Raw genomic sequence first — 20,036 nt, 5'->3', positions numbered from 1 at the left:
CCCTAGGCCTAACCACTGTTCGATTGGTATCTCTTATACCACTTTTTTAATATATGGTTTGCGTGGCCCCTGGGCCTCATCCATAATTGTGCAACTTTAATATGTTTAACTGTGCTTTTGTTTAAACGCTTGTGCCTCTGCACTCAAAGAGTAAAGAGGATTATTTTAGTAATAAATACATATATTTTTATAATATATAACTTGTGTGGTGTCTTTTCATTTGATATTACACGATTGTGATTGGTAAAACAGCTCGCTTAACACGACCTCTTGAGTTAAGCCTTTAAGGCTGCTTAGTCCATGCTACCCTTAGGATAGCTTGTCTATAACGTTGACTTACAACCATCACCATAAGGGATTGTTTGGACTGATACAAGGTGCCCCCAGAATTGGAGACATTATTCTTCTTCAGACCCCACCCAAAGTTTACTGACTGAAATCAAAACTTTGGTGGACGAAGGGAATATGGAGGGGTGGATTACACCTCAGGAAGCCAGATTCCTTATAACAGAGAAACCGACCATTCCGGGTTTCTATTGTCTCCCTAAAATCCACAAGGCCACGAGACCACCACCAGGGCGCCCTATCATTTCAGGGATTGGCTCCATTCTGGAACCACTCTCCACCTTTGTAGACCATTTTCTTAGACCTCTAGTCAAGAAAATGCCCACGTATCTGGAGGACACGGCCGATGTCCTCAGATTATTACCAACCATTGAGTATAACGTGGAAACTGACCTCATGGTCAGTTTTGATGTAGAATCACTCTACACCTGTATTCCACAACAAGATACGTTGGATACAGTCAGAGGCCTTTTGTCAATGGAAGATCTGGACAGCATAACCCCAGTTAACTTCATTCTATCCCTTGCGGAACTGGCAATGAAGCAAAACTACTTTAAGTTTGAAGAACAGCTGTTTTTACAGATCTCCGGGACCTCCATGGGGAGTGCCTTTGCCCCAAGTTTGGCAAATCTTTATGTACATCAAATGGAACAAACTCAAATCCTCGACCATAGCAACCCCTTTCTAGAACATCTGGTGCTATGGAAGAGGTATATTGATGACGTCTTGGTAGTGTGGCGAGGCTCGATCCCTGAAGTACAGGCCTTCCACACTTGGCTAAATGGATGCAACCCTCATCTCAAGTTCACGCTGGAGTACAGTCACACGAGACTCCCCTTCCTCGACCTTTCGATCTTCCCCGAGGATGGAAGTCTCTGTAGTGAGTTGTTCACCAAGCCTATGGCAAGGAACTCACTCTTGTCATTTGATAGCCATCACCCACGCTCTCTTAGAGAGAACCTTCCGGTGGGTCAGTTCCTCCGGGTTAGGAGGAATTGTTCATCCAGAGAACTTTTAAAAAAACATGCAACCACACTAGCCACTCACCTGGAGGAGCGCCATTACACCAAACATCTTGTGAATAAAGCATGGAAACGTGCCTCGAACAACAACCGCGAGGCACTGATTGAGAAACGCCCATTAAAACCACCAATGGAGCGCCTGACATTTGTCAGCACGTTCAGCACAATGTCCAACTCTGTCCAGAAAATGGTTCGTAAACACTGGACGATTCTGAATAGTACTGGGGCTAACCTTCCACTACCATTGTTTTCATTTAGAAGGGCACCTAGTCTTCGTGACACTCTTGTCCACACAAGACCCAGAACTACCAAGACTGACGGCTCAACAACCCTATGGAATCTTCCCCCAGTCTCTGGTCACTACCCCTGTGGGTCATGTAGTGTCTGTCCCCAGACTGAAAAAACCACCACAGTCGATATAGGGACTGGAAGGTCATGGCTGCTCAAGAAGCACACCAATTGTAACACCGACAACGCCATCTATATGATAACGTGTCCCTGTTCCCTCAGGTATGTTGGCTATACTACCCGTAAGATTAAAATAAGAATAGGGGAGCACAAAAGCACCATTAGGTGTCACAAACAGGCCACGAAATTAACAAATCACTTTCTGGAGCAAGGACACACTGCTGAAGAAATGAAATGGGTCATTTTAGAAAAGCCATTCATTCCGTCACACATTAGTGACGTAGCCAAATTTCTTTTCAGGAAGGAGCAGAAATGGATTTTTCTTTTGAAAAGCCATATGCAAGGTTTGAATGACGACATACCGTGGACGTCGCTGTAAATTCACCTAGTCCATAGTCTTTTGGCATCTGTTTCCTAAAGTCTACTCAGTCTGGGGTCATTCAAGATGCCATCCCAGACCATATTTAGTCATTCTGAGCCTTACACACTATGCCATACATATAATTGCTTCTTCACAGTACACACTGTTAATACTTTTCATCATCAGGTGCAAGTGTACAGCTACCCATCATGGTCCAATTCAAGTACTGTGTATACATATAAACTATGGCCCACTCGATGCATATAATCTTCTCCAGTTTGGTATTTGTACACACTGTTAATACTTTTCATCATCAGGTGTAAGTGTACAGCTACCCATCATGGTCCAATTCAAGTACTGTGTATACATATAAACTATGGCCCACTCGATGCATATAATCTTCTCCAGTTTGGTATTAGGGATTGCATATACTAACATCTCATTACTTTTCAGTGCCTTCAAAATGAAAGCCTGTTGTGCAGACGCGAGGCATGCTCTGTGTTCTCTTCCGGTGATATACATCGCCAGGACGATCGCCTTTGAGTGTGTACAAATAACAGCGCATGCGTAGTATAGTTTGGCACATGCACTGCTCTAAGCGCAAGGCTCTGAGTTCGCGCATGCGTTTTACAGCCTGGGCGCAGCGCGCATGCGCGCCTAGAGTTCGCTACTACCTCGCCACACTATCGGGTTGCCTAGCGCATGCGCAGTTGAGCGCAGGCATCCGATTTTCCAGGCGGACGCGCCAAAAAACAAACACAGCTGCAGCCAGGTACCCAATCAACGAGGGTATTTAAAGACATGCGTGTTATGCGTCGGTACCTCCGTTCCTTCTCGGACGCCGGCATCGAGGTACCGACGGACAGGTAGGGCACTAGATCTTCCCCTTGCTTACTGAATAGGGTGTACCACTACATTACTAGTGAGATTTCCCTTAATGAGTGACCCTATTCTACTTAAGTCTTTAGTGATTTGCCCAGCACTTAGTCACTGATAGGCTTTGGTAGTTACCTCTTTTTTGAAGCTTTTCACTTGATATGAGTTCTCTAAGGTTATCTGGTAGCCTCTTGTAGTCATTTTATCGCTAGACACAGCCCTCCAAGTGTAGGCTGACTACCTTCCTGCAGAGTCACACAGCCATTTTTTCTTACACTTGGTTGAGTTTCTTTCTTGTTTAAAGCTAGGTTTTGTTAAGCCCAATTTAGAAATGGCAGGCACCATGGTTGTTAGTCCCTCTGCTATTTCTCAAAGGTACTTTCTCTGTCCATTTCCCTCCTTAACTAGAGCGGGGCCTCCCTTTTTCCCGAGAAGGTTCCGGGTGAGGTGAGGCGTACTCCCACATAATGCTGGGTAAGTCACCACAGATATTTTTGTTGATGTGATTTTAAATACACTAATTGAAATATAGTTTAGCGGGGAGAAAGTGTCTCCATCGCCCTGTTCGTGTGCTTAGTATCCTGTGCTTGTTTTCCTGAAATCTGTTGTGCACTAGATGGTTTCTGATTCACGTTTATGTCTCTTCTTTAGGAGATACATAAAGTTCTGGACTTCCTACAGTATTCATCTGGGCTCAGAGGAACTGGTAGGATTCATCCAATGTATATTAGCGTGCATCACTTATCCCTTAACTTTTTTGTTTGGCAGTCGCAGTTTCCCTAATGGTCCTGAAGAAAGCTAAGACCAATAGTCAGTACAGCTGAAACATGTCGACCCTCACCTACTCTGCCCACATATAGTTATTATTTCAAACTATTTGGCAGAATTTTAATCTTGACCCGAGCGCCATACTGATTAAAATTGATTTTGGCCCTTGGAGTCAATTTTATTCTCACATTTATCACTTTTATTTTCTGCACTGCACCCCATTAGCATCACCAGTGAAGCCCAGTGGTCTGTATTTACATCATGTTAATCCATCCATCTCTGCGCCATGATTAAGGTGCACTGTTTGTGAATTGGATTGGTGACATCTCCCATATGACGACATTCCACCACATGGGTGGGCTGATGGGAATTTTTCCAACAGGCCTGGGTTATCACTTCTAGTGCTACTAATGGTTTTGGGACACTAGTCCAGTTGCGGCACACTTGCAGGTTTCTGACCAGGCCTCTCTTTTGTTTGTTGATAGTTTCTCTTAGGGCATGAGTGGTTCTGGTCGTTAAATAAAGCCCTATTCGACCCTCCCTACATTTATTTTCTGCCCCCAGAATTGGAGACATCATATATCAGGCCAACTTCTCACAGCGGCGAAATCCGAAATCTACACCGCTGGTCTGGTTGCTCCAGACTGGCACTCGCTCCTGTAAAAAGGAGCGGCCCCTCTGACCTTGCTGGTCCGAGTGAGAAGCTTGCATCGTTTCCTGCGTGGCTTGCATTAGCCAAGGCCTGTTTGCTCAGATCAAGAAGCCGACACTGCCATCAGCTAAAGACTTCGTGGGACAGCTCGTGACCGACGCCTGGACGTCCTCGACCTCTTAGTGTTCACGTGGCTGCAGAGACAATCTTCACTTCTTCGCCTGTTTCCACCCGACATCGCCTGGTTCCCTCCTGGTTCCACGGTAGTCACTGGCTAGTGTCTTTGAACATTGTCCCCTCTGCTTTCAGGTCTTCACCTCTTCAGATCCACCCTTGGATCCACAGGAACTCTCCTCGACGACCCGCCTGCAGCATCTTCATCTACAGGCTCCATTGACCAGCGTGACGAAACCCAACACACTTTGAGACATATGCACCCGCTTCCTGTGGGTGAGGTTACCCTGGCACTCCGGTGCTCCTGTGTAGCAATACACCTCTAGTGTCTATGTTCCAAGTTGCTAGGTTCTAGGTCATCCGGAAGGTTCCCTTTTCGGTAACTTTGTAACTTTTACGCACCATTGACTTTGCATTGGTGCATGCGTGTGCTTTAAGCGCTGCACCCGAGTCCCGCGGGCCTTTCCCGACTTAGTCACTGCTAGTCCCGAACAGCTCCAGCGATTCCCCAGGCCCTAGGCCTACTTCCTTTTCGATTGGTGGTACTTATACCACTATTTTAGTATATGGTTTAGGTGGCCCCTAGGACTCATCCATATTGTGCAAATTTTGTATATTTAAACTGTGTTTTGTTTTAACGCATTTGCTTCTGTGCTCATAAAGAGTATAGGGGATATTTGTAGTAAATAAATATATATATATATATATTTTCAATATATATCTGTGTGGTGTCCTTTCATTTGGTATTCAAGGGGATTGTGTATGGTAAAACAGCTTGCTTCACATGCCTTTACAGAGTTTAGCCTAAGACTGCTTTGTCCACGCAACTAGGATAGCTGGTCTATAAGGTTGACTTACAACCAATCATCATAAGGGTTGCTGGGCATGGTACAAGGTGATCACTAGAACTAGTGAGCATCATATACCAGGCCAACTTCTCACAGGTATGAAGAACCACTTTATCTTTGTGTAGTTAAAAAAAAGGTTCTACAATGGTTAGTGCCTGTAGATCACCTACTCTCCTTTATCAAGTAATCACAATGAGGAAAGCTGTTTTCCAAAAGAGGAACTGTGGTACACATTTGTGCATGGATTCAAAGGGCGGGCCCATTAATCTTGTGAGGACTATGTTAAGGTTCCACACTGGAGTAGGTGGGAGTCTTGGTGGTATGACTTGTTTTAGTACTTCCATAAAAACTTTAATTACAGGCACTCTAAATACCGATAAATGGCGTCTATTCTGAAGCTTCGCAGCTATTGCAGCAAGATGGAGGTATAAGCCAATGCTGACTGCTGCAGCTGACTGCTGCAAGTGTAACTGTGAGAGGTTGGCCTGATATATGATGGTGGAGAAGTGTGGCTCACTGGTTAGAGCAGGCAGACCCTGAAGCAGAGGTCAGACCCGGGACCAGGGTTCAATTCCCGACGCGGCAGGGTCTTGAGCTCAAATGTCCATGGACTCGATAATTATCGCTTTGGTGCCTGACCTAATCATGGGTTCACACTCTGCAACTCTGGGCATTAAGCTTGCTTAATCTCCACAACGGCCCCCCCGTGGCGGGATGCCTGGCTTTCACCTTGGGGATGCCCCGTAGGGGCTATCTCACAAGGAAAAACCAGGACGGGTTCCCAAGGCAAGCGCAGAGATACCCCTTCGGGGGTTGATTCTGGCGCTATATAAGAATATAATAATAATAAGAAGAAGAATAATGTCTCCAGTTCTGGGGGCACCTTGTATCAGTCCAAACAATCCTTTATGGTGATGGTTATAAGTCAACCTTATAGACAAGCTATCCTAAGGGTAGCATGGACTAAGCAGCCTTAAAGGCTTAACTCAAGAGGTCGTGATAAGCAAGCTGTTTTACCAATCACAATCCTGTAATATCAAATGAAAGGACACCACACAAGTTATATATTATAAACATATATGTATTTATTACTAGAATAATCCTCTGTACTCTTTATGAGTGCAGAGGCACAAGCGTTTAAACAAAAGCATAGTTAAACATATAAAAGTTGAACAATTATGGATGAGGCCGGGGGTCCACGCAAGCCATATATTAAAAAAGTGGTATAAGTATCACTAATCGAACAGTGGTCAGGCCTAGGGCCTGGGGAATCGCTGGGACCAATCGGGACTAGCAATGCTGAAGTCGGGAAAAGCCAGCGGGATTCGGGTGCAGCGCTGACAGCACACACATGCACCAATGCAAAGTCAATGGTGCGTAAAAGTTATCGAGTTGCTGTTTTAAGAGTCTTGCGACTGACCTAGAAGCACAAAACTTTAGACCTAGACACTAGAGGTGTATACCAATACAGGAGCACCGGCGTTCAAGAGTTACCTCACCCACAGGAAGCGGGTGCACAGGTGCAAAGTCGTGTCGGCTTTCGTCGTGTGGATCTAGTGAGCCTGGAGATGAAGATGCTGCAGGCGGACAGAAGAGAAGTGTCAGGTGCCATCCAAGGGTGGATCGAAGATGAAGAGTACCTGAAAGCAGAGAGGACAGAGTCTGGGTCACTCAGCAGTGACCAGGGTGGAACCAGGAAGGAACCAGGCAATGTCGGGCGCAATCAGGTGGTTGTCGAGAAGCTTGTCTCCGCTGCCACGTGGACTCTGGGACACCGAGGGTGTCCAGGGGTGGACCACGAGCTGTCCCACGAAGGCTCTCGCTGTCGGCGGTGTTGGCTTCCGGATTGGAGCAAACAAACCTTGGCAAGAGCAACCCACGCAGGATTCGAAGATCGCTTCTTACTCGGACCAGGAAGGTCAGAGCGGGTGCTCCTTTTCAGGGGAGCGAGGGCCAGTCCAGAGCAACCGGACTGGCAGAGCAATTTCAAAGGTTCCTCGGTACTGGGGCCGCTAGCCAATGGGCAAGCGACCTGACTAACGCGTTGAGCAGCAAAATGCAGAAGGGCCCCACGCAGCACTCGGAGAGTGTGGAGGGGGTAGCTTTGGTGCAAAAGCTGCTCAGGGCTGGGGCTTCTCAAACCCCAATGCACAGCTTCGAGGGAGCCTCGGGAGCTGCACTGTCAGCGCCTCGTGGTCTTTCCAAGATGGCCGGCCCCGCGCTCTAGGTCGCCTCCACGGGTCTCAGCTCTGCAGGGACTGTGGATCGGGCTGTTAGAAGGCAGGCATGCTGGGTCTTGTCGATCTCTGTCGCTCAAGTTCCGGCGGGAACTGCAACAAAGCAAACGTTGAGGTGCTGGATGGTGCCTGTTTGCACAGGGTGGTCACTCCTTGACCACAAGGGAGATTCTTCAGTCTTCTACGTCGAGTAGGATGTCGAAGGGTCCAGAGTTTCGTTTCATAAGTTTCAGTCAGGATAATCTGATGTGCGTTGGCACTGCTCCCACTCTTATACCAATCTAGTGGGCTGGATTACCTGCTAGGTCCCTCCTTTGGGTGGGACCCAGGAAGGGGGTGGTTACACCCCTTTCCCTTTGTCCAGGGTCGCGCTGGGACTGGGGCTGGTGTGCCCCAGAACCGGTTTGACCGGATTATGCAAGGGGAAGCCTTGTGCGCCCCAGGAAGTGTCTAGTTTCTTTCAGCCCTCCCTGCCCCAATACACTATCCCGTCTGGGGAGGTGTAGCACCTCCCTGCAACAGGAAACCCTTTGTCCAGGCCTCCTCTGCTAAGTTTCGGTCAGCAGCAGGAGGTCAGACTTGTGTCGGTGGCAGCAGCATCCATTTTGTGATGCTGAGGCTCTGGTTAGGATTAACCGCGTTTTAGTAAAGTAACATGTCTTCTCCCTCTAGAAGGGTGGAATGCTATCCCCGTCGCCAGGACTGGCGAGGGGATAGTATTCCTAATCGTATGGCACCTTACACGACATGTTTTGATAAAGCCAAACCAAAGTTAGCACATAACCGCGATGGATTATAATGCACTTAAGAGTATATGGTATGGCAATATCCCGGAGCAGCTAAGGGAGTTGGTCCCGACAGCTGCAGACAGGCTCAGCTCATGCTAGAGCACCATCTCACGTAAAACCAAGCACTCTGCCTCCAGGATTGTTAAGGCCTGCCATAGGAGTGACTTATAGGTTTATATGTGTCCAGATATAGGTTTAGATATAGGTATACTATATCTAAGCAAGGGGTGATTACACCAACTTGCCCCAGCTGAGTGATCAGCCAGTTGTGTCAATTTAAGGACCAGCCAGGGGTAGCAAAAGATATGCTGCAGCCCCTGGTAGGCCTTGAATGCACCGGGCACCTATAGTGCACTGTACAGGGGCTGATAAGGTGTCCAGTACCAGATTGGTTATGTACCTATAGTACATGTATGTGAATTTAGAGAGAGAACAGCAGGCTGTGGGTCTGATTAGCAGGCCCACAGCCACATTAAGTCGAAAACCAGTGAAGCAAAAAGCAAAAATTGGGGTGACCATAGGATAGCAGGCCCTACTCTCCTACAGTAACAGTTAACAGATAATGTTTTGTATGGATGCATCAAGAGGATTGATATGATTGGTATTGCAATAAATAACAAAACGCTTCTATTTGGCTGCGTAACAGGATCTTGTGGTAGGTTTTCAGGCCTCTCTAATGAAGTTCATACAGTCTGGTGAAAGATTCAGTTAACCAAACTCTATGACTTCAGGAGCCAGATCGTGAGGTTCAGTTGTTTGGGATCTAGATGCTTGATTTCTCCATGGCTGTGTGTGAGGAGACTGGAGGTTAAATGCAATTTTTGATGTGGGACCAGAGAGAGCTCCAACAGGGTTGGGAACCAAGGTTGACGTGCCCATGTTGGAGCTACTAGGATGAGTGTCAGAGATGCTTGTCTGAGCTTCCGAACTACTGATGGAATGAGTGGGAGAGGTGGAAAAGCGTAGGTAAATATCCCTTACCAGTTCATCCATAGTGCATTGCCCTTGGATAACGGCTGAGAGTACCTGGAGGCGAAGCTTTGGCATTTTTGTTTTGGTGTGTGGCAAACAAATCTATCTTAGGGAATCCCCAAGCTTGGAAGTATGGGAGGAGAACTTGAGGGTGAAGTTCCCATTTGTGTATTTGGTGCCTCTGCCTGCTGAGGCGGTCTGCAATCTGGTTGTTCACTCCTGGGAGGTGTTCCGCTAGGAGATAGATTTTGTGGTGAATAGCCCACCTACAGATGTCTTGGGCTAAGTGGCACAGTTGGAGAGAGTGTGTCCAGCCCCTGTTTGTATGTAATACATAGCTGTCAAGTTGTCGGTACGAACCAAGACAGTTTTACCAGCCAGATGGGTCTAAAAAAGCTTTGAGAGCTAGAAATATTGCCATCAGCTCTAAATGGTTGATGTGGAGCAGCTTTTGCTGTTGGCTCCACAGGCCTTGTACAGTGTGTTGCTGAAGATGAGCTCCCCAGCCAGTTAGGGATGCGACTGCTGTTAGTACTATCTGTGGAACCGGGTCTATGAAGGGCCGTCCCTTTGATATATTTTGTGTGTTCGACCACTGCCGAGAGCAATGAGTACGGCCGCTTACCAACACTAGATCGGTTAATAGACTGTATGACTGGTTCCACTGACTGGCTAAGCACCCCTTGCCCGAGCCAGAACTCCGCTCCTGTGCTGGACATTCCGATCGCGGGCGTGGTCATGACGGCTCCTGGCCGTCATCAGCACAGGAGCACTGTAATGCATGACGGACGGGAGCCGTCATCAGCACGCAAGGGGTTAAACTTGAAATGGACGCATGTGCAGCCTGGCGTGGGGAACGATCACGATGCAAGATGCCTTCATCCCCAGAAGTTGCATATAAATCTTAGCTGGAAGTGATTGATTGGGTTGAAATTGGAGAACTAAAGCCTGAATTTTGCAAATTCTGGCTGCGTTTGGAAATGTGAGAGCCTTTTGAGTATCTAAAGTGGCTCCTAGAAAGGTCTGAGTATTGGTTGGCTGAAGACGTGATTTTGTAACATTGATTATTAACCATAGTTGATGCAGCACTGTAATGCATGAGTAATAAAGGGGTAGGCCCTAAAACTCAAGGACCTGGGTCCATATAACAGTACAAAGAGGGGGTGGTCCGAGTTGCAATGTGACTCATGTAATATTCAGTCTGTATCGTATCAAACTCACCACAAAAATTATTTATATTAAATTAAATCACATTTGTCAAAAGGAATCAAAAGGAGAAAGATTTCTATGCATTTATTTCTGCATAGTCAATGTTCACGCAATATTAGCCTTTGCGTACATTAATCAGCTTAGTTGTATCCAATGTTTCAAAATACACACAGAAGTACTTAAATGCAATTATTAAATCATTACATTTCAGAGTGCTCTCAGTGGGAAGGGGAGGGAAAGTGTGAAGGTTTTGAGGGGCCGGGTAAAGGTGGTGTGACTTTTTAAAAACATCACGTTGAAATCAAAACACGCCTTTACAATCAAAGTGTACAAGGTTCCAAAAATGCATCACACATAGGTCAAATTAATATATTTCTTTGTGTCCTATGGTGTGCTTCGGATGGCGTAGTCTACGTTTCGACCCCCGAAGTATGCTAGAAGGGTAATTGTTGCCTCATGTTGGGGTCTTCATCAGGACAGTGAGAAGGGAGAGCCTACAAGAATAATGTAGAGGCTGTAGTTACCTTAAGCAGAGGGTGAGTGAAGTAAATGATACTAAAGAAGGAGATAACATACATCAAAAGACGGTTGGAATCTTTACCATCTTGGGATGGGCCAGAGCTGGCTCCTTGGTATTCTGTCTGAGACAAAAGAATTAGAGACTGGGGCTCAGTAACTAGCTAGACCAAGCTGCTAGATGCAGTATAATAGTGTTGAAGGGGGAACTTACTTGAGGACTGCTCCTTAATGGACTCAATGACTCATATCCGGGATTGTTCCTGGTGTTTCCAAATGTTCAGCGCGCTGTGTGGGAAATGTTTGAAAAACCACCATTAAGATTAGTCGCATGGGGAATGGTCAGTGCGCTTGGTTAAAGCAAGACAATGATGGGCAATGAGCTCGAGGGGCTCTAAATATTTAGAAGGTTGCCTATTTAAAAAGCGGGGGTGGATATTGCCTCAAAGTTTCTGCGCTGCCACTAGAAGGGCGCATGCATTCAAAAGTCAATAGAATGCGCCTTGTGCCGAAATCATCGAGATTTAAATAAATGTGCACAATGTAATGAACATTTCACCACGAGGGAAAGGAGCGCCGTAGAATAAAGAATTATCCAGAGTGCTCCAAATTTAAACCCGCAAGTTTATTTAAAAGTTGTGGTTGTGAAAGCCACACGGCTTGCTGAAGAGCCCATGACTGAGCTTGCGAAATCAAAACGTGCTGGGCTGGCAAACCCGGGATAGGAAATGTAATGCACGATAACTTAAACGTGCTATACAGGAGAGGCGCCATTAGATGGTAGTGTGGGTTAGCCGAAGTGCTCGGGATATACATTCACATAATAGAAAACAAAATGAACTTGTGCCGCCTGGCACTTGCATGCAGGGTTCGGATTGCTATTCAAGTGAAGGGTACTTGGCAAGTATCAAAGGGGGGGCCAAGTTACTTACTAGAGCGCCGTAGCAGCCGTCAGTCCTCTAGCTTGGCAGACTGAATCTGGGAACCTCGCGGTGCAGCCGCTGAGTATCGGTTAGTGATGGGGGCTCGTCATCACGAGCCAATCACGTAGCGTTACAGTGGCATTCCTTGTGTAACGCGGAAAGCGTGAGCCAGGGAGTGTCTCGAAAGAGCTGCGGCTTGAGGGAAAATAGAATCTGTGTTACAGGACTGCATGGATGTGAAAATGCAATAGTGTCTCTCAAGTGCAGGTCCCTGGTGTCTGCGTGATTAATGGAATGGCATATCCACAGTATTGGTCGCTTGGTTGGCACATAGATAAATTACACAGATGGTTCTACTTCCCAATGTGAATGTACAAGTCGACATTATAAATCAATAATGTCCTCTGATAATATACGTGTTAAAAACATGGTTGGTAGTAATATAACCTGCATGTCTACAATGTTTTTAACGGAAAACAAGGCATGTTGGTGCTAACCTTACAGTGCTAGAACACATCAAACATTCAATTTGATTAAAAATGGTCCCAGTACAAGATGGTAATATTCTTACAGTGATGGAACACAGTATATTCGGTTCTAGATAGTCCTATATTTAAAATACAGAACAGTGGTTGTCTTGCAGTGGTGACCTCAGCATCAAGTAGTATCTTCAATTATACATTATCCTCTATTTAGAGGAAAGGGGGAAAGAGTATGGATTGAGGCCTTGCTGGGTAATCATTCTGGATTTATACCCGCCATTTGGGCAAAATTAGCATCCATTTCATTGAGCCCTAGACTGATGGTTCTGAATAGGTACATCCATTTGCATTCTCTGATGTTAAGTATGGTATTCAGGTTGCCTCTGCGTGGTCCCAATGAGATCTTTTCCAGTACTAGCCATCGGATGGAATCCGGGGTGTGGTTATGTTCTTTAAAGTGTTCCACTAGGGGGGCACCAGCTGTGGAGCAGCGGATTCTGCTGCAGTGCTGGAATATCCGTTTTTTTATTTTTTGTTTAGTCTGTCCGACATACATCAGATTGCAAGGACATAGGATAGCGTAGATGACTCCGCTTGTGTTGCAATTGGTGAAAGATTTCAAGTCTATAGTGAGATTGTTGTACACAATTTGCTTAGTTTCCGAGCATGTAGGGCATGCTTTGCATGTTGTGCATTTAAAGTGGCCCACCACTTCTGGTAAGTTCCATAGTCTTTGTATGGTGGGTGCCTGTGGAATGTCCAGCGTTGATCGTACCACATGGTCCCTCACACTCTTGGCCCTTTTGAATGCATGCATTGGAGGATCTTGACTGTCAAGGGTGTCTGCAACTAGACTCCAATGCTTGTTGACTATTTTCCGTATTGCGTTGCTCTTGGTACAGAATGTAGTTACACAAATCATGCGTTCTTGAGATGTCGTCCGTATTTTGGGTACCAATAGAGATGGTCTATCTTAGTACCAAGCTCGTTTACGTGATCTTTTTACAAGACGCTTTGGGTATCCCCTGTCTATAAGGCGATTGATCAGGTCGCTTCCAGGTCCAGGTCGATTCCTTGAAGAAATCCTCTTTGAGGGAGCAATTTCTTCGTATTCGGAGAAATTGACCGAAGGGTAAGATGTCCCTCAATCTCCTCGTGTGGTGGCTCGTATATCTCAAAAGTGAATTTCTCTCAGAGGGTTTCCTAAAAAGTGTAGTATAGAGGTGATCGTTATCCACTTTGATACTTATATCCAGGAAGTCAACCAACTCTTTGCTCATGTTCATTGTGAATTTTATATCCTCAGATTGGGTGTTCAACCATTCCAAGAAAGCGTGCAGGGAATCTTCATCACCTGTCCATGTCATCAGGACATCATCAATATATAGATGCCATGTAGAAATCATATCACGGTATGGGTTTACTTGTGCCAGGATGCAGTGCTGTTCGTATTCAGACATATATAAGATAGCCAGGTCTGGGGCGAATGCAGCGCCCATGGCAACTCCTTTGCTTTGGATGAAGAATTTATTCTGAAACATAAAAAAATTCCTTGTTATCGCAATTTCTAGTAGGTCCACTATGAATTCAGTAGGGACTGTCGTCGGTTGTTCTCGTCTTTCTAGAACTCTTTTCATACAGTCTAAAGCTGGTCTCTGGGGTATGCTAGTGTATAGCGAGACAATGTCCATCGTCACCAGGATATGTATTAAATGGCTTTTGGTCTATAAAGTTGATGACCTGCATTGAGTCTCTGAGGTAGGAGGGAGTGGCTTCAGCAAGTGGCTTTAGGAAGACATCCACATATTTACACAGTGGTTCTAGAAGTGATCCACAGCCTGAAATGATTGGGCGTCCAGGTGGCTTCAGTGGGTTCTTGTGTACTTTGGGTAGTACGTAAATAGTAGGTATCCGTGGTTGCTCAACATTGAGGTATTCTAGCTCCTTATTTGTGATGAATCCCATCTCTAGAGCTTTTTGTGTGAGTGTCCGGATCTCCTTCCGTATTTCCTGTGTAGGATCGCGTGTCACCGGTCTGTAGCTGATGCCATCCATTAATTGTGAATAGATCTCTGTCTTGTAGGCTTCTGTATTCAGCATAACAATGGATCCACCTTTATCAGCCGGTTTGATCACTACCGACTTGTTGTTTCTCAGTGATTCCAAGGCTGCCCGTTCTTCTGCGGTGATGTTGTGTTTAACATAGGTCCTTTTTCTTAGTGCTTTGAGAACGTCCCTTAATACCACACTTTCATAAGTTACTATTTTGTGGGAGACGGATGCCATATTGGGCTCCTTTTGATTCCTTTTGACAATTGTGATTTAATTTAATATAAATATTTTTTGTGGCGAGTTTGATACGATACAGACTGAATATTACATGAGTCACATTGCAACTCGGACCACCCCCACTTTGCACTGTAATGCATGACGGACGGGAGCCGTCATCAGCACGCAAGGGGTTAATCTTGAAATGGACGCATGTGTAGCCTGGCGTGGGGAACGATCACGATGCAAGATGCCATCATCCCCAGAAGTTGCATATAAATCTGAGCTGGAAGTGATTGATTGGGTTGAAATTGGAGAACTAAAGCCTGAATTTTGCAAATTCTGGCTGCGTTTGGAAACGTGAGAGCCTTTTGAGTATCTAAAGTGGCTCCTAGATAGGTCTGAGTATTGGTTGGCTGAAGACGTGATTTTGTAACATTGATTATTAACCAAAGTTGATGCAGTAACTGAATAGTTATAGAAGTATGCTTGAGACATTGTTGGTACGTGTTGGCTTTGATGAGCCAGTCGTCCAAGCATGGGAAGACATGAATGCTTTGTCTTCTTAGATGAGCAGCTAGTACCGCCATACACTTTGTGAAGACTCTGGTGGAAGTGGTGACTCCGAATGGGAGTACCTTGAACTGGTAATGCACATGGAAATGGTCTGACTGTATGTAAAAATGTAGTTACCTGAGATCTAATATTTGTCTGAGAGAGCCGTCCTTTTCAAGTATTAGGAAGTAAAAGGAGCACATGCCCGACCCTTGGTGTTGTAGGGGTAGTGGTTCTATAGCTCCTTTTAGAAGTAGAAACTGTACCTCTTGTTGGAGGAGGTGTAGGTGGTCCTGTGAAAGTTTGTGTGCCTTTGGAGGAGTGTTGATGAACTCCAGGCAGTAACCAGAACGGATAATCTGTAGATCCCACTTTACTGTTGTTATTGACTGCCAAGTTGGTAAGAAATGTGACAGTCTTCCACCGACAGGTGTTAAATGGTCGTGGGAAAGTATAGGTAAGTCACTGATTTATATTGGATGGGGAGGTACGTGTGTTTGACCCTCTACCTCTGCCTTTGCTGTGGTTTCCTCTGTAACCCCCTCAGAAGTAATTTTTTGAGCCAGAGGTTTTTTATTGCCGTTGTAGGTCGATGTAGTATCTGAGGAAGTATTTTTGGACCCTGCTCGATAGAATGAGCGCCGAAAGGAACCACCGCCTTGTGTTGACTGAAGGGCTCCCATGGATTTGGTCACTTCAGTGTTTTTCCTAATCTTTTCCAGTGAAGAATCTACCACTGGACCAAAGAAGTGTTCCTTAACAAAGGGTGTGTTTAGTATAGAAGTCTGGACCTCAGGTTTGAACCCAGATATGCGAAGCCAGGCGTGCCTTCGTAACAGGACACTGGTGTTTACCACTCTGGCAATTGTGTCAGCAGCATCTAGGTAGCACCCGATTTGATTATTTGAGGTAAGTTGTCCCTCTCTCACTAGATCTTGAGCGTTTGCTATATGTTCTTGGGGTAGAAATTTGAGTAATTGTTCCAGTTCATCCCAGTGCGCACGGACGTATCTAGCTAACAATGGTTGTGTGTTCGATATGCGCCAGATGTTTGCCGCCTGAGAGGCAACCCTTTTCCAGAAAGCATCAAGAAGCTTAGATTCTTTATCTGGGGGTGGAGCATCTCATGTAGTTTGGGAGTTGACCCTTTTGCGTGCATTTGACTCCCCCAGTGAGTCCAATGGTAACTGTCCCTTTATTTAGACTGGGTCGGATGGTGCCGACTTATATTTTTTTATCTACACTAGGGGTAAGGATACGTGCCCTGACAGGATCATTAAAGATATCATCTACATGCCTAATCATCCCTTTGAGCATGGGTAACATGTGTGATGATTTTTGTGTACTGCTAAGGGTTTCAAAGAGAAAATTCTCTTCGAGAGACTCTTTGTGGAGTGGCACACCATGGTAATTAGCTGCCCGACCCAGCAATTCAATCTAGCCTACACTGTCGTCCGGTGAAGAGGGCTTGGTGGGGTATAAGTCAGAATCTTTGCCCGTGGACAAGTTAGTGATGTAGTCGTTCCATGGATCTGTAGGTATAGGCTGAATATCATCATCCACATCCCCATTGCCATCCCCATCATCTCAATTGTCAGGTGTACCTGGTGAATGTTCAGGTGAAGTTGGCACAGGTAGAAATTGAGGAGAAGGGGGTGAGGAAAGAGTAGAGGGAAGAGTAGGAGACAGAGGAGGTGGGGAAGGGTTAGTTCCAACAGATCTCTTCAAGGGAACGTGATATTTCTCTTTTGCATCAGTCCTTCTTAGAGTCACTTTTGTAATATTTCCAGTCTGAGGATTAATAAACACCACCTTCTATTTTGCGTCCAGTTTATTGAGCGGATCGTCGAACCAGAGTTTTTTTGGATGACTTTGGTGCATCAGTCTGTTTCGGCCCGAAGGTTCCGATGCCAACACTTTCGGAGTTGGTGTCTTCGGATCCGAAGTATGTTTCGGTGCTGAGTAATGTAGTTCGGAGCCAGACTTTGGCTTCGATCCCGAAGGTTTCGGCTCGGTGCCCGATTTAGAGTGGGGCTTTTCAGAGCCAGAAGGCGGGTCATTAGAAGCGTGGTCTCAGGTCCGACCAGTGCCCTAGGGCGCGGGTTGGTCCAGGGCCTTCTTTTTCGGTTGAAATGGATGTCAAGCGAGTGAGATTCTGTACTCACAGTACGCTGTCCATGCAGGACATCTGCATCCTGGTCAGAGTAGTACCCAGAAACTGAGATCGGTTGCTGTTCCTCCTCAGCCCCAATAGCGTCACATGCGTCTTCATCTGATTCTGGTCCGAAGAGGTCCGGAATAGAGCTTGTGTGTTGACTCTGCATGGCGCAACGTCGAGCCCAACGGTCGTGAAGCGTCTTTTTGGAGCGTAAAGCCTGGCACACATCTCAGTCTTGTTCTCTGTGCTCTGGAGACAAGCACAGGTTACACACTCCGTGTGAGTCGGTGCGCGGCTACTTTGCGTGGCACTGAGGGCAGAATTCAAAGGGAGTTTGTTCCATCGACTGCGAGTCGAACCAACACGGGTAGGCCCGATGGCCTACCACAAGCTCTCCGATCGAAAGAGGGTTTTTATAATTAAACATGATACGCAAAGAATGGTATACTCGATCGGAACCAATACCGCAGAGGGTGAGTGTGTTGCGCACCTAGGGAAACCAAAGGAACAGCGTCGAACCAGAGCGCAGCGACTAACATCCGAACCCGATGGCGGAAAAAAACAATCTGAAGATGGAGTCGATGGCCATGCACACTATCACCGAATGGGGGAGTCACCTATCTCGTGACTGGAAAGGATTGTTCGAAGAAAAACAAAGTGTAAACATCCAGACCCAAGACTAGATGGCGATGTATGCACAGCATGTGATCTACAGCTTACATGCCTCAAACATACTGTTATCAGTTTTAGGGTAAGTATTCGATAGTGGGAGTTGAGATTCTGGGGGCAGACTCATGGATCCCCTAGGGTCAGGGATGCACTCTTGTTACACCATCAGCGGCACTAGGGCGGCCAGGTGAAGATTGCGGAGGCCCAATGTTATGCAATGGGGATAGGGGGCCTCCGGTTGGTGGTTACTGACTAGCAGGCCACTTGGTTGTGGGAGCAAATCTCCTGAACTTTAGCTCAGGTCAAATGGGGAAGCAAAGTAGCACCAAAGGTGCACCCTCAGCAGCACTAGGGCGGTCAGGTGCATGGTGTTCTTTTCGACTTCGGGTGCACTGTTTGCAAACGGGGAACCTCCAGTTTGCAAAGGCATTGCAGGCTCCGACTAAGAGACTAAGGTTTTCTGGCTGGGACCACCACTTAGCGAGGTAAGTTGGGATGCTGGGGGGTTGGTTAGGCACCATCGCTTGGGCCACCCAAGGCCGTGGGGCGTCTGGTGCAGGGGTGACTTTTTATGGTCGGATCTTCTTACCAGCTCCTGGTCGCGGTTGGGGGGACCTTCCTGATTTAGGGTGCAGGCGTTGGCAGGAGGTTTGAGGCAGGTCAGGTGCCACCGAATCTCGAGTCAGGATTGCCGGGGAGACCTCCTCGTGGTGTTTCCCCACTCGAGCTCGGGCCATGGACGGCAGGTGCGGAGTGGTGCGAATTTGAGTTGTCCGGCCGGAGCCAAACGGAGATGAGCAAATCCGGTGTTCACAGGAGACACAGTCTTTGTGGTTAAAAGGTAGGCAAGTCTTCCGAGGTTTTGGAAGTTGAAGGTTCAAGGTGGAGACAGGCCAGTAGGGCTGGGCCTAAGTCAGTGGGCGTCTTCCTCTTGTTAGCTTCGGCACGGCTGTTCGGTCCTTCTTTTCTTGTAGTTTCTTCTGGTTTGAGGAAGCAAGGTTCAGGGGTGCCCCTAAATACTAGATATAGGGGTGGTACAGGTAGGTTAAAAGGTTGGGACCAATGGGTCCCTTCCCTGGGGTGGGTACACCCCCTATTATGCTGCCCTCCAGTAGGAGGGGGGCATGAGCCTTTCCCTGGTTGGCTGAGTCCCCCCTTCTGCAAGATGGCGGGGACTGAGTTGTGCTTCACCTCGCGTCCCTCACAGGAGGGGTGGAGTTGGCAGAGGTGGGCACACCTCTCTTCCTCACTTGTTCTTCCCACCGGTTCTCCCGCCCAAAGAGGAGGTCAGAACCAGTGGGGACCAGTTGCTGAAAGCAGCAAGTGGCCTGGGGAAGCTCACTAAGGCGGCAAGCCTTTGAACCTCCCCCTTTGTGGACCCTGCCCATCCTGGGGGAGGAGTATTGGCACCTCGTCCCAGGATGTGCATTGTTTCAGGCCCCTGAGAGCAGCAGGCACTCGACTCAGGAGTCCAGAAACATGTCTAGTGGTGGCTGCTGTAAGCAGCCACTCAGCCTGGACACTAGTGATAGGTTAGTTTTCAGGGGGCATCTCCATGATGTCCTCTGTGTGTATTTTTCATTAAATCCCAAACTGACATCAGTGTGGGTTTAATGTGCTGAGAAGTTTGATACCAAACTTCTCAGTTTTAAGAGTAGCCATTATGGTGCTGTGGAGTTCGTAATAACAAACTCCAAGCACCATATACTCTTGATGGCAGTACTGCACGTACAATGTCTAAGATTGGACTTAGACACTATAGGGGTACAGGACTCATGCACCTGTACCCTCACCACTGGTATAGT

General features: G+C 46.8%; 1 protein-coding gene and 1 long non-coding RNA gene across 2 annotated transcripts in view; both read right to left on the bottom strand.

The window, feature by feature from the left end:
• The window catches only part of PPP1R7 (protein phosphatase 1 regulatory subunit 7), a 1,034,080-nt gene that overhangs the window by 116,923 nt on the left and 897,121 nt on the right, over positions 1-20,036 (bottom strand). The window lies entirely within an intron of this gene.
• Positions 10,794-12,190, bottom strand: LOC147683582 (uncharacterized). The gene is made up of 4 exons (XR_015300957.1): positions 12,109-12,190; positions 11,391-11,464; positions 11,237-11,301; positions 10,794-11,154 (listed from the first exon to the last, which is right to left on the bottom strand). It is a non-coding gene; the product is annotated as an uncharacterized LOC147683582 (long non-coding RNA).

The sequence above is a fragment of the Lissotriton vulgaris genome, chromosome 11 (assembly GCF_964263255.1).
Source record: "Lissotriton vulgaris chromosome 11, aLisVul1.2, whole genome shotgun sequence".
NCBI classification, from domain to species: domain Eukaryota; kingdom Metazoa; phylum Chordata; class Amphibia; order Caudata; family Salamandridae; genus Lissotriton; species Lissotriton vulgaris.
This window is presented reverse-complemented; position numbering and strand designations above follow the sequence as displayed.